Here is an 11,636-nt window from a genome sequence, read left to right on the forward strand (position 1 = left end):
CTGATTCTGTTTTTTATTATCACCAGTATTTCAAGAAATACAGTTTCTTTTCCACGTTCCAATCTGCAGATCAGTTTCTAAATTCATCTAACCTCTACAAATCACCTCCTCTCTTATGGTCTCATAAAGAATCTAGATAACTATTCTTTTTACAGAAGATCATTTTCTACAGCCTTCCTGAGAATGTCAGTAATGAGGAAGAAATATTATAGAAGCTAACTGATGAAGTGCTGCATGCTTTAGTGGGTGACTTAATAAAGATGAAGAGCAAGGATAACAATAAAGTGTTCTAAAGTATGTTTAAATTGACTTTACCAATACTCCAGAAGTCTTCAAGAAAAGGTAAACTGATCTTTTATAAAACTTATTTTTCACTTCTATAATATTCATCATAATCCAAATTTACACTGGAAACCATCCCCAGCTGATCGTTTCTATTTTTAGTCTAACACTTGATAAAGAAGAGTGCCAAATTTAGTGAAGACTGGTAGTGAACACTTAGGCATCACATAGGTTATTCGTTGTCATCGTTGTAAGATATTTTTGTCTGATTTTTTTCTTTTTTTTCCTAGTTGTCATGTATGACAAAGCTAACTTGATTTCACTCAGAAAAAATAGTAAACATTAAAAAAAAAAAACAAAAAAACCTCTAAATGTTAGCTCAGCAACTAAATTTGAGTTTTGGGTGCTGTATCTAAGGAGGGAAGAAAGAAGGTTGCTCTCACTTCCACTGTCTATTTTTGAAATATGAAGTAGTACTGGTACAAACAAACAAAATAAAACAAAACAAAACAAAACAAACACAATTGTGTGACTGTATTACATTTTAAACCTGTTTCTTGCCTTATTTATCCTTTTCATATTCCCTTTCAAGTAGTTACATCCATTTGAGTCTGGCTTTCTCGATGATTGCATTGATTGGGACCCTCCTCTGGACTTGCTCCAACAGGTCCAAGTCTCTCCTGTACTGTGATCTCCACATCTGGACGGAATACTCCAGGTGAGACCTCAGCAGTACAGAACATTGGGGCAGAATCCCTTCCCTCAAACTGCTGACTACGCTTCTTTTGATACAGCCAAGGATGTGGGTTTTTGTTTGCATGGTATATTTGGATATTCCCATTGAGTCGTGTGAGATGTTAGATTAAGATATACATTTCTGTGTATCAATCTCATAACATACAAAATACCAACATACTGAACTTAGCTTTTGTGGTGGAATTCACAGACTGAACCAGTGATTGAGCACCTGATGGGAAGTCTGGGCCAACCCAACATGCTCAGTTGCATGCAGTTCACCTGAGTGACCAGAAGGGGTAGATCCTGACCCCTTCCCAGACCTGATTTAAGGGTTGGCAGTGGTGGGGGGGGGGCGGTGTCTTGCTGGAGATCCCTGCGTATTTGGGATCCTTTAAAGCAGTTTTTCCTTCCTTTGTTTCTGTGTCCATGGCTGTTGCATTTGACCTTATTCTCATTTGCTGCAGACTAGGATAGTGCCATTCCACTATTATTGTTGTACCTTCCATCACATTATCGCATGCAGCATTACAGCTTGTCAAGCATGATGAAGTTTTAATTAACTTGAATCTATCACATATTGGTGAATATATCTATCAGATTCACATGGTTTAAAAATAAATACTTGCTAATACTGCATTCAAATACGATATACTTGTTCAGGATTTTCCCCATTTTCTTGCAACGTATAAGAGCTAGATAAGGTGCTTGGTGAGTTTACCGTGGCTTTTATTATTTTTCTTTTAAACAAATATTTGCCAACTGAAGAACAGTTCTAGCAGAGAAAAAGAAAGAAGTGAAGTTCATTACATATTCTGCCCAGAAAGTTGTTTGTTTTAAATTACTTTATTGACCCATGGCTCTGCTTAGCATATTGCGCTCTAGTGAACCATACAATCAACGCATGCTAAATGCAGGTAAGGGGATTATTCACAGTGAAGCATTTCTGCTGAACAAGAATTCTGTTTTTCTTCATGGTGCACAGTTCTTTCCTTTTTTACTTCTTTGGTGGATACATCTTATTTTTCCAAATCCTTGACCACTGAAGCACTGCAGTTCTTAAAAACAGAAGCTTGTTAAATTGTGTTCACATGGACACTGGTTGTAGGTATCAATATACGTATTCAAATTATACCTTTATACATGCATCATATCTGTAATTTCCATTGCAGTTGGGCTTTGGTATATTAAATACAGGTTTTGGCCTATATAACGCACAGGGGAAAAAGTTTAACTGAACATGATTGGATACAATGTAATTTCAGTTTGGGTCAATGAACAACATCCAGTGGTTGCTTCTATATGTATACTGCTTCAACAGTGCATAACAGTTATATTAAAAATATTTGTGTCATCATTGCAACTTCTAACTGATATTTTCAGGGTAGAGTTTGAATTGAGTAACACTAAAAGCTGAATCAATTCTGTTAAAGCACTGTGAAGATATATATTAATATTTAAGGGGAATACTATTATGTAATTTTGGTAACTAGTACTATCATTCATTCTGGAGTAATTCATTCTTTAATTGCCAAAATCATCAATATTTGAAGGAAATGTCGAGTAAGGAGAGTAATACTTTTCAGTAATTTTTAATTTAAGTCACTAAATTAAATCTGCTTCTCTCCCATTATGAAATATTTGCACCTGTATGGTTCCGATGTACCAGGTTTCGATTTTGATTATTTTGATGGTGATATTATGTTACTTTAATCTATTAGGTTATTTTAATCTGAACTTGTATGAAATAACATACAAGCATCTGGAGAGCCATATCTGAAATGCATTTCACAGCTTGAAAATTCTATTCTGTTGTGTGGCACATTTTGACTAGTATTCCTGTTCTTTCAGATTTTTATGAATTACATCAACAGGAATCATGTTTACAGTCTGCTTCCAGAAATATAATGACTCTATAAATCTTCATTGTAAGATAAGGATAAAGACATTAGAAGTATGTTAGTTTGAAGGTGCAGGCTAAGAAAAATCTCACTTGGTTTTTTAAACTTTAACTTCTGTTGTAGAAACAGTGAAATTGGTTGTGCTAGCAGTTCAACTTTCCTGTCCCATGACTTAAAAAAGAAGGTTTTAATGATTTTAATACATTAAAGGCCAAATTTATTTTCAATTTGTATGGAAATTTATTCAAATTAGCATTTGGTAGAAATTACAAAATCGGATAAGTCACCTTGATGTTTTAAAACTCATGTTTGTTTATTTAGATCAGTGCCTCTAAAAACTGCATTGAACCAGGATGCTTGTGTTTAGAGCTTTTTTAATTGTAATTCTTGTGCAGTTGCAATAGTCAGCTCTTGCGGTGTTACCCTGATTCTCTCAAATGTTTATTTTTAGTAATTCTGCAGTTCCTTATGAAAAGTCACTACAAGTCTGTACCACTCTCAGCAAAATATCTTGGATCCATGTCTCAAATGTACTCTAAAAGCATTATAAGAGAGCAAGGAAGAGCCCTCATAGCAGGGAGTAACATGAGCTGCCTGTTCACTGTAGAACAGAGAGCTAAGCATCATGCTTCTGGTAGGGCTGGGAGTATTAGCCAGGGTAGCAGCAAGGACAGACTCTGAGGTTTTGGCCACATTCAGTAAAGAGCCCAGATTGTCAGTTAAATGCAACATGATAAGGAAGTTCTAAAGTCAAACTATGTATTGGCATCAGCTCCAGTTATTGCTGGGCAGGTGGGCGGTGACAAGTCAGATTTGAGGTCAAACTAGGAAATCAGCTAGCAGGTCTCAGTCTGGGTAAGTAGGATATCTGAGTACTCATGAGCATGGTTATACATTAAGTGGAGATGGGCTCAACACCCAGGGCTGTCATCAAATGGGGCTCCTGAGTGTATGGGTAAAGGGTATGAGTGAAGGTCAAAAGAGAATATGATAGAGGCCACCAAAGGCTAATTAGTGCACTCACAATCCTGATATGACTTTAGTAAGTGATGTTGTCTAAGGAAACTCCTGTACTTTTGCGAATCTTCTGTCTTTTGGTTCTTTGAAGTTACTAATATATGGAACTTGTTTCATGTTAGTGTATGTTGTAAGGGAAACTGTTGATCATAGCCCAAACGTCTGATTAACCATCTGAGGCAAGCGATGATTGAGCTGTGGGAGTGCAGGTGAAGGTAATTCAGCTGTGCTCCTGGAAGGGGTGGAGCTTGACTCCACCTCTCCTAGATCCCATTTAAGGGCTGACCACCACTAAAGTAGCATCTCTTGGAGATTGCCCCTTGGTGGAGATTGCCACAGTGGTTCCCAGCAGAGTGAATGCTTCCATACAGGTGAGTTTTTCCTGTAAATAACCTTTTGGATATTTACCACTATCTTCTCATTATTGTAGCCATACAACAGGGATTAGGAATGATTTTGTTTTTTGAAGACTGTTCTTAAGATAAGCATATTTTTCCCTCTATTTAGTTGTGAAAAACAGAAAACAGGAAAGAAATGATGAACTAGATCTGGAGGATAGTTGCAATTTATGCTGGAGAAAAACAAGCATATGAACAGTGAACTGAAAATAAATAAGAAAAATAGGTGTCTTTTAGAACAAGACAGAACATGGTCTAGATAAATTTCCCTAATGGTATGAGAATAACTTGTAGTAAATTATGTTTAACCCTTATACCATTTTATGCCATCTTCCTTTTCTCATGTATCTTCAAGTTAGTCAGCTCAGATAACTGGTAAGCAGTTGTCCAAGTTGTCTTTGTGACATTCAAAGAGCACTCAGATTCATGCTTGAAAGAAACACGCCCCCTCCTCTGTAAATTCTTCCTGATCACCAAAGTAAAATCTGCACAACAAATCCTGATTGAAGAGGCATACAGCAGTGCAATGCAGGATTGTTGTTTTTTAATGGACACTGTAGAACGTTCAGGCTTTACTGTAGCTTTGTTAGTGATGAGCAGCTTCATAACAACTGCAGTGGTGGTCATTGATACCAGCAGGAGATAATAAAGAGTACACAGTAATAGCATTGCTGAAATTTTACTAATTAAATTCTATACTTCACTACAAGATGGTGTTTGAAAATCATCAAGGAAGTGCTTGATGTACAACAGTGATTAGTATTAATGGGCAAACATCCAAGACTCAATGTCTTAAAGTACAGAAGCTTACCTGAGAACTGCTTCAGATTTGCAGTGTTTCAAAATAACACAGGGATCTTTTAAAAGAGTCAGTTTCCCTACAAAGTGTTTTCTTTTGATTGCAGGAAAGACAGTAACTTCAAATGCTAGTTTCTATGTAGTATTGGGAAGGTACTCTCTGTTACAAGTGAAAATGCACACACACAAAGGAAAACATGTTTATAATACTCAAACTCAAGAAAATGCACTAGATACAGGATTTTCCCTATTTTCTTTAGCTTGTGTACAAGCTAACAAGTTTGTTCTTATCTCCAGAAAGGAGGAAATTACAATACTGGTTTCAGAAATGTCTTTACTGCTGTGTTACAAAGAATCTAAAAACTACAGATGAATTCAAAAAATTATGGAAGAACAAAACACTGCAGTATATTTTCAGCTATTTTTAGAAATACCAGTTTGTGTACCCCTATTAAAAAAATGCATTTAATTGTAGTATAGATCTATGATAATAAATGACTTTCTCATTTCTGGCATAAGTTTCATATACTGTATAGGTCTATTTCTCTTTGAGAGAAAATAATAGTTGAGAAACTATGTTGTTTTCTATGTTAGTTTTTCTAGTAAGACAACTAAAAGCAAGAACTCTTGTTGTTTGTGAAATGGTTTTGGTGTGGTTTTTTTTTTGTGTGTGTGTGTTTTGTTTGTTTGTTTTTTAGTCTCCATTGTCATTATTTGTTGTTAGAATATTTTGATAATATATTCAAATAATCAGGAAATGGCTTGGGTTGCACAGGACCTTGAAGATCATCTAGTTTCAACCTCCAACCTGGCCTTGAACATCTCCAGGGATGGGGCACCCAAACTTCATGGGAGGTCTGTGCCAGTGCCTCACTTCACTGTGTAAAGATTGTTTTTTTTTTTTTTTTTGTGCTACCACTATCAGACAGTGTAAAATTCAGTTTCCCTCTTAATTGTAATGTCCCCTCAAGTACCTGCCAAGGTCTTAACATATAAATTGTTCCTCACATATATTTTATGTGAGGAAATGAATACATACCTGAAGAATAGATTTTCTTTTTTTTTTTTTTTTTTTAAATCAGACTTCAGACATTCATCAGAAATAAATGATTTATTCATGCTTAACAGAGCATCCCATACTCCTGCAGGTTTAATTAGATGAAATTTGAGTGATTTCTGTTTACTATAATAATATTTTACATTTATACAACAATTGTCATTCAAAAGTATTTGAGTGGTTTCCATACTGTGTGTGTATATAAGGGATAAATTAACCAACCAGTAAATTAGACACCTCTGGATTGAAACCCTACAGCAACTCTGAGGCAATAATTTTTATTTTATTTTTTTTATGCAATTCACTGTATCTGATTTGGGCCTTAAAATAAAGTGAAGATAAATAGTACCAGCTCAGCTTTTCACAGAATCACACAGAATCACAGAATTACCTGGGTTGGAAGGGTCCTTTTGTGGCTGTTTGTGTACGTATTGTTAATTGCTTTAAGCCCAAGCTAGTCACAGTTAATTACAGTCCCCTTCTACTGATGTAGAAGTGTTTTTCCCATGATTGTAAGCTAACCTGTGTGGTACTGTGTTTGCTATGTGCTAATGAGTTGGCTACTGGAGATCACTTGCCCTGAATGTGAGCTGTCAGTGACATATCTCAGACCAGTATTTAATGTACTCTAACTTTTTGTTTTACTGCATGAGCTATAAACAAGGACTGTTTTCTTCAGATCCTTATTGGAATTTCTAGGTGCTGTTTAACAGAACAATGTTCTTACTTTATGTTTAATAAAATACTTGGTTTAAGTGTACATATAAGCTGAGAGACAACAAAGATCTGGAGTAGATGCAAGGAAAAAACTTCACATTTGTTTTAGTGTTTAGGTTTGTTGTGTATTGTTTATTGTCATTGTTTGTAAATGTGAATGGAGTCATTGCAAGAAGTCAGCCAGGCTGGAGAATGATTCAAGAATACAGGATTTTCTCCAACAAGGCTGATAGGAATAAATTATTTCCTCAGAACTACCAGAAAAAGCGGACAGCTGTTTAACATGTGCTCTGATACCTGCCTTTCTCCTGGCCTCTGCTCACATAAGATGAAATCAGACATAATGTTTGCAATTTTCTGGAAGAGCTGAACTGAGATAAGACAGTGCTTCCAGCCCACTTGGTATATTACAACAGGTGCATTCCATCTGTGTTTGACTCTTCATTAATTGCTTCTGTTACCCACAACAGTACAAAGGACTAATTACAACTACTTCCTGGTATACTACTTCGCTCTCTTGAAAAAGAATCACAGTATAATTAAATTAAAAGCATTTCTAAGTTTAAAATGGACAGAACAAAGAATACAAGAACTTGGTCTCCAGCAACTTCAGTACAGCTGCTCAATTGCACACATGCTTCCAGAATCATTCTTAACTTGATACAAGTAACAGTCATTCAGATCCCTAGCCTGTCCTTCTGAACACAAGTTATGTAGGTGACAAGCACATCTATTCTCAATATTTATGGTTTTTATTGGTACAGTATAATAGTACTCAGCTGGGTAGTATTTTCAAATACTACTGCCATATTGGTTGTTACTTAAGTAAGTGCATGTAAGCTTTTTGGACATCAGTAGTAGTGATTCATATTCAGTCTGATCAGACTGTTAGCTATTGACTTATTAACTTATCAAATTAGGGAGCTCACACTAAACATATTCCTTGCTTCTGTTATCTGGGTACAAGATGACTTCAAAACATAACCATTTAATTGGCAGTGGAAGAATTATCCTCATTTAATTACCTACATATTAAAAAATAAATAAATAAATAAATAAAAATTTCTAGTTGCTCTGTAACATTAAAGTGATCTACACCCAGAATAAATCAATTCAAACAGGACTTGTTTCATAATATGGCTAGTAAACAGCTGTAACTGCTTAATGCAGCTTTCTGTGCAATACCATAGGTGGAAAGAGCCCCCTAATGGCTTCAAGTTTCCTAGAAGAGTAAGATGGAATTTCAGCAAGTTTAAGCTGTAAGGCAAAACAAAATGAGTTTCAAAAATGCTAAATTAGTTTTCTTGAGAAACAATGATACAACTGAATCAGTTTAAAGTCTTGCAAAAGGACTGGTTTAACAACATTGTGGACTCAAAAGTAAATGCGCAATTCATAGTATATAAACTCAGTCTTTTTTTGTTTGGGGGTTTTTCAGTTATTTTTGCCTAAAACTGACAATTGACTAAAGGAGATAATTACTTTGCAGATCTTCAGTATGACAATCAATAAAGCGTTTCATGGACATAAGCTTAGACAATTAAAAGTCCAAACAAATGGTTATTTAAAAAAAAGTAATACTCTTTTTGTAAAAATAAATACCTCTTCTTAGGAATGTCTTAATTTCCTTTTGAAGTATAACCCGAATACAAAGAAGATACTAATCTGGAGAAAACTGTATCACTGCCTTATGTAAATTCTGTGATTTTAATTACAGAGTAACATCATATCTTAACGTATATTTGAAGATCATAAGTGTAGTAAACAAGGCTTTTTAGAGGAAAAAAAACATGGTAAGTATGGACTGTTGGAAAGTTTTGAATGTTTGTAAAGGATTCTTTCTGCAACTTAAGCTGCATCTGAAACATTCCCAAGCAAATTTCATGGGAAACCAAACTGAATTAGGCATCCAGTTTTGTCCTTACAAAATTCTGTCTATACTTGATAGACCTAGTTCTGATATAGGAGTCTTCATCTTCTCATTGAAATTTTTAGTAAGTTAATTAAAACTGAATGGGTGTTCATAGCCATTATTTATGGTGAGATTTTGACTCTCACATTCAACATATGCAGTTATCTCTTCTTGACGGTATTTTCACAGTATTCATAACACTGTTAATTGAGTAAAATAACTCTGGACAGAAGCTAATGTGACAAAATATGTCCCCAAAATACTTTCTTACTACTTGAAAATATTTAAATTGCTGCCCCGAATCAATTATACAGATAAAAAAACCAACATAATTTCTCCACAGAGAAATTATAAAAATAATAATAAACCAATAAAATAGCTTATATTTCTTATTTTAATTAAAACTTCATTTCTGTTCATGAGTATAGTTTTTATTTTACTAATATTTATTTGTCATAGATGCTTAAAAGAGAGCTTCAACCTCACATATTTTACTCATGCGATCATCTAGGCACACCTCTCCTTCAAATTATTGTTAGTTCTAAAATTCTATGCATGCCCAGTGCCCCAGCATTTCTAAAGTCTTTTATTAGTTATAAATAAATATTTTCATAGCTATACATTTATCTTCCCACCTGAGATTTTGTGTCATCAAGATTTGAATATGGTGCCCACTAGAAATTCAAAGAAATACCTGGGTCAAGCAAGTGATTTTTCTTTATTTTTTATATACTTGCCATTAGATAAAAACAGATTGCCATTAGCTTCTAGTCTAGAAGTAATAAACAAATTTCTTGTTTGGATAATCCAATGGTAGTCATACTTCAATGCATGACAATCTGCTTAAACTCTTAGGTTAAGTACACTGATGACTTCACTCAGAAGGAACAATTACAGTAGCTGGTGTACCAAAAATTTCTGTTTGGATCAAGGAACAGAGGATGCAGACTAAAGTGGAAGGTGGTACAAACTAACATCAGCTAGAAGTAATGTATTCTTAAAAAAGGCACTGTGTTAGATTCTTAGATGTGAGCTCCCATAGACTCTAAACCCCCAAGTCAACCAGCTTCCTGACTTGTATAACCAAAAACTGGTTAATTTTTCTTTTAACCCATCACCTTCCATAGAAAAAGCAAAACCACATACATCACAGCTGAAGGAAATGGTGTGCAGAAAGTTTATGTAGAGCATAGGCAGTTTAGAGACAGTGGTATCAATGTCACATCAAAACAAGCAATCAGCTCATGGGATGTCTGCTTGAAACACACAGCACTGCATCACTGAACATCCTAGAGTACACATTTCAGGTCATAAGCCTTGATCTTTGCTTTGCAGGCAGAACATTAGCAATAAGTACAGTATCTATAAAAAGATGGCAGTCTAACGCCGTATTATTTAAGGCAGATCATGTTTGTGCAGCAGAGGTAAGCTTGCAGTCAAACGACATACTGCTTCAAACTACTGACAAGCACTGAGAAATCCTTTAGCTGAATGTTCTCTCTGCCTGTCTTAACATGAACGGTAAGGAATTAATAACATGAGAGAGCCTGCATGCTGTCACAACTCGAGGCTGCTTAGCATGTGTGGGACAGGTTAGATTAAAACATCACAAGTAGTTAGAAATTGTCTTTTCTGGCTGTTTTATTCCCATTTACCCTGAAGGGTTAAGTATAATAATGTAATGCACAAACCATGTCTTGTTCTTAATCTGCTTTAGGAGTGTGTAATATTAGATGAATTTCATCCGTGAATGAAAAAAATTTAAGTGCAGTAAACACATTATATACACAAATTCCAAAGCTTGTATTTAACATGCAAAATACAAAAATAATAAATTCTTTTTTTAGTTGCTCAGAAAAAAAAAAGAAAAAAGAAAAAAAAAAGGATGATTTCCTTACCTGGGAGATGAAACTCTGTATTATCAGTACTGTGTGAACTAAGGGGATAGGATGAATTTTTTTCTTCTGTAATAAGCTGCTTCTTCTGAGATGCAGAGCAATAAGGGATGCAATTATAAGTTAAATTAACTATTCCAAGGTCCAGTCTGTTATCAGTTGTACTGGTTAAGAGCTGGTATCCTCTTGCAAATGCTAAAAGGTAGCTCAGCGTGTTGTCTACTTCAAGAGCAAGATACCAGTATTATCAGGCACCGCACCAGCAATCACATACTGATGCTACAGTATATACAGTCTCCCTTGCTTGTGCTCTCTCTTACCCTGACATTCTCTCAGCTCTGAGTCTGAGCTCCTTCTGCAGCTGTATAATCAATCTAGCCTGTCTGAATCTAATAGGCCTCTATTTAACCAGCCAATCAATAGCACAGATTCCACTGCTGCTCCCCAGAGTCTTTTCCAAGAGCAGAGCAAACAGTAGGAGTTTGGCCAGCACTTTAAGAAAGTATTTATCATTATTTTATTTCTCTTTAAGAAAATATTATTTAGGAGAGCTCAGGTTCAAAGTTGTCTCTCCTTTTTTTTTTTTTTTTTTTTTTTTTCAGTTCTATGGGAGCTCAGCAGAGAAGGACCTGGGGGTCCTGATGATGAAAGACTCAACATGAGCCAGCAGTGCTCTCTGGCAGCCCGGAAAGCAAATGGGATCCTGGACTCCATCAGGAGAGGGGCGGCCAGCAGGATAGGAGGTGATTGTCCCTCTCTACTCTGCTCTTGTGAGGCCCATCTGGAGTACTGTGTCAGGTGTGGAGCCCTCAGTACAAAAAAAAGACATGGAGATTTTGGAAAGGGTCCAGAGGAGGGCCACGAAAGATATCAGGGGGCTGGAGCACCTCCTCTACTGAGGACAGGCTGAAGGAGTTGGGTTTG

At 35.7% G+C, this 11,636-nt stretch overlaps 1 protein-coding gene across 5 annotated transcripts in view; it reads right to left on the minus strand.

The window, feature by feature from the left end:
- CDH18 (cadherin 18) overlaps window positions 1-11,067 on the minus strand; it is a 450,693-nt gene extending 439,626 nt beyond the window's left edge. For 3 of the 5 annotated variants that reach the window (XM_032442471.1, XM_032442473.1, XM_015854439.2), the window contains exon 1: window positions 10,716-11,067. The gene's annotated coding sequence lies outside the window, so the exon portion shown is untranslated. The remainder of the gene's footprint in view (window positions 1-10,715) is intronic. The other 2 variants (XM_032442475.1, XM_032442474.1) reach the window with 1 other exon arrangement.
- Window positions 11,068-11,636: the final 569 nt, after the last annotated feature.

This window comes from Coturnix japonica, chromosome 2, assembly GCF_001577835.2.
Source record: "Coturnix japonica isolate 7356 chromosome 2, Coturnix japonica 2.1, whole genome shotgun sequence".
NCBI classification, from domain to species: Eukaryota; Metazoa; Chordata; class Aves; order Galliformes; family Phasianidae; genus Coturnix; species Coturnix japonica.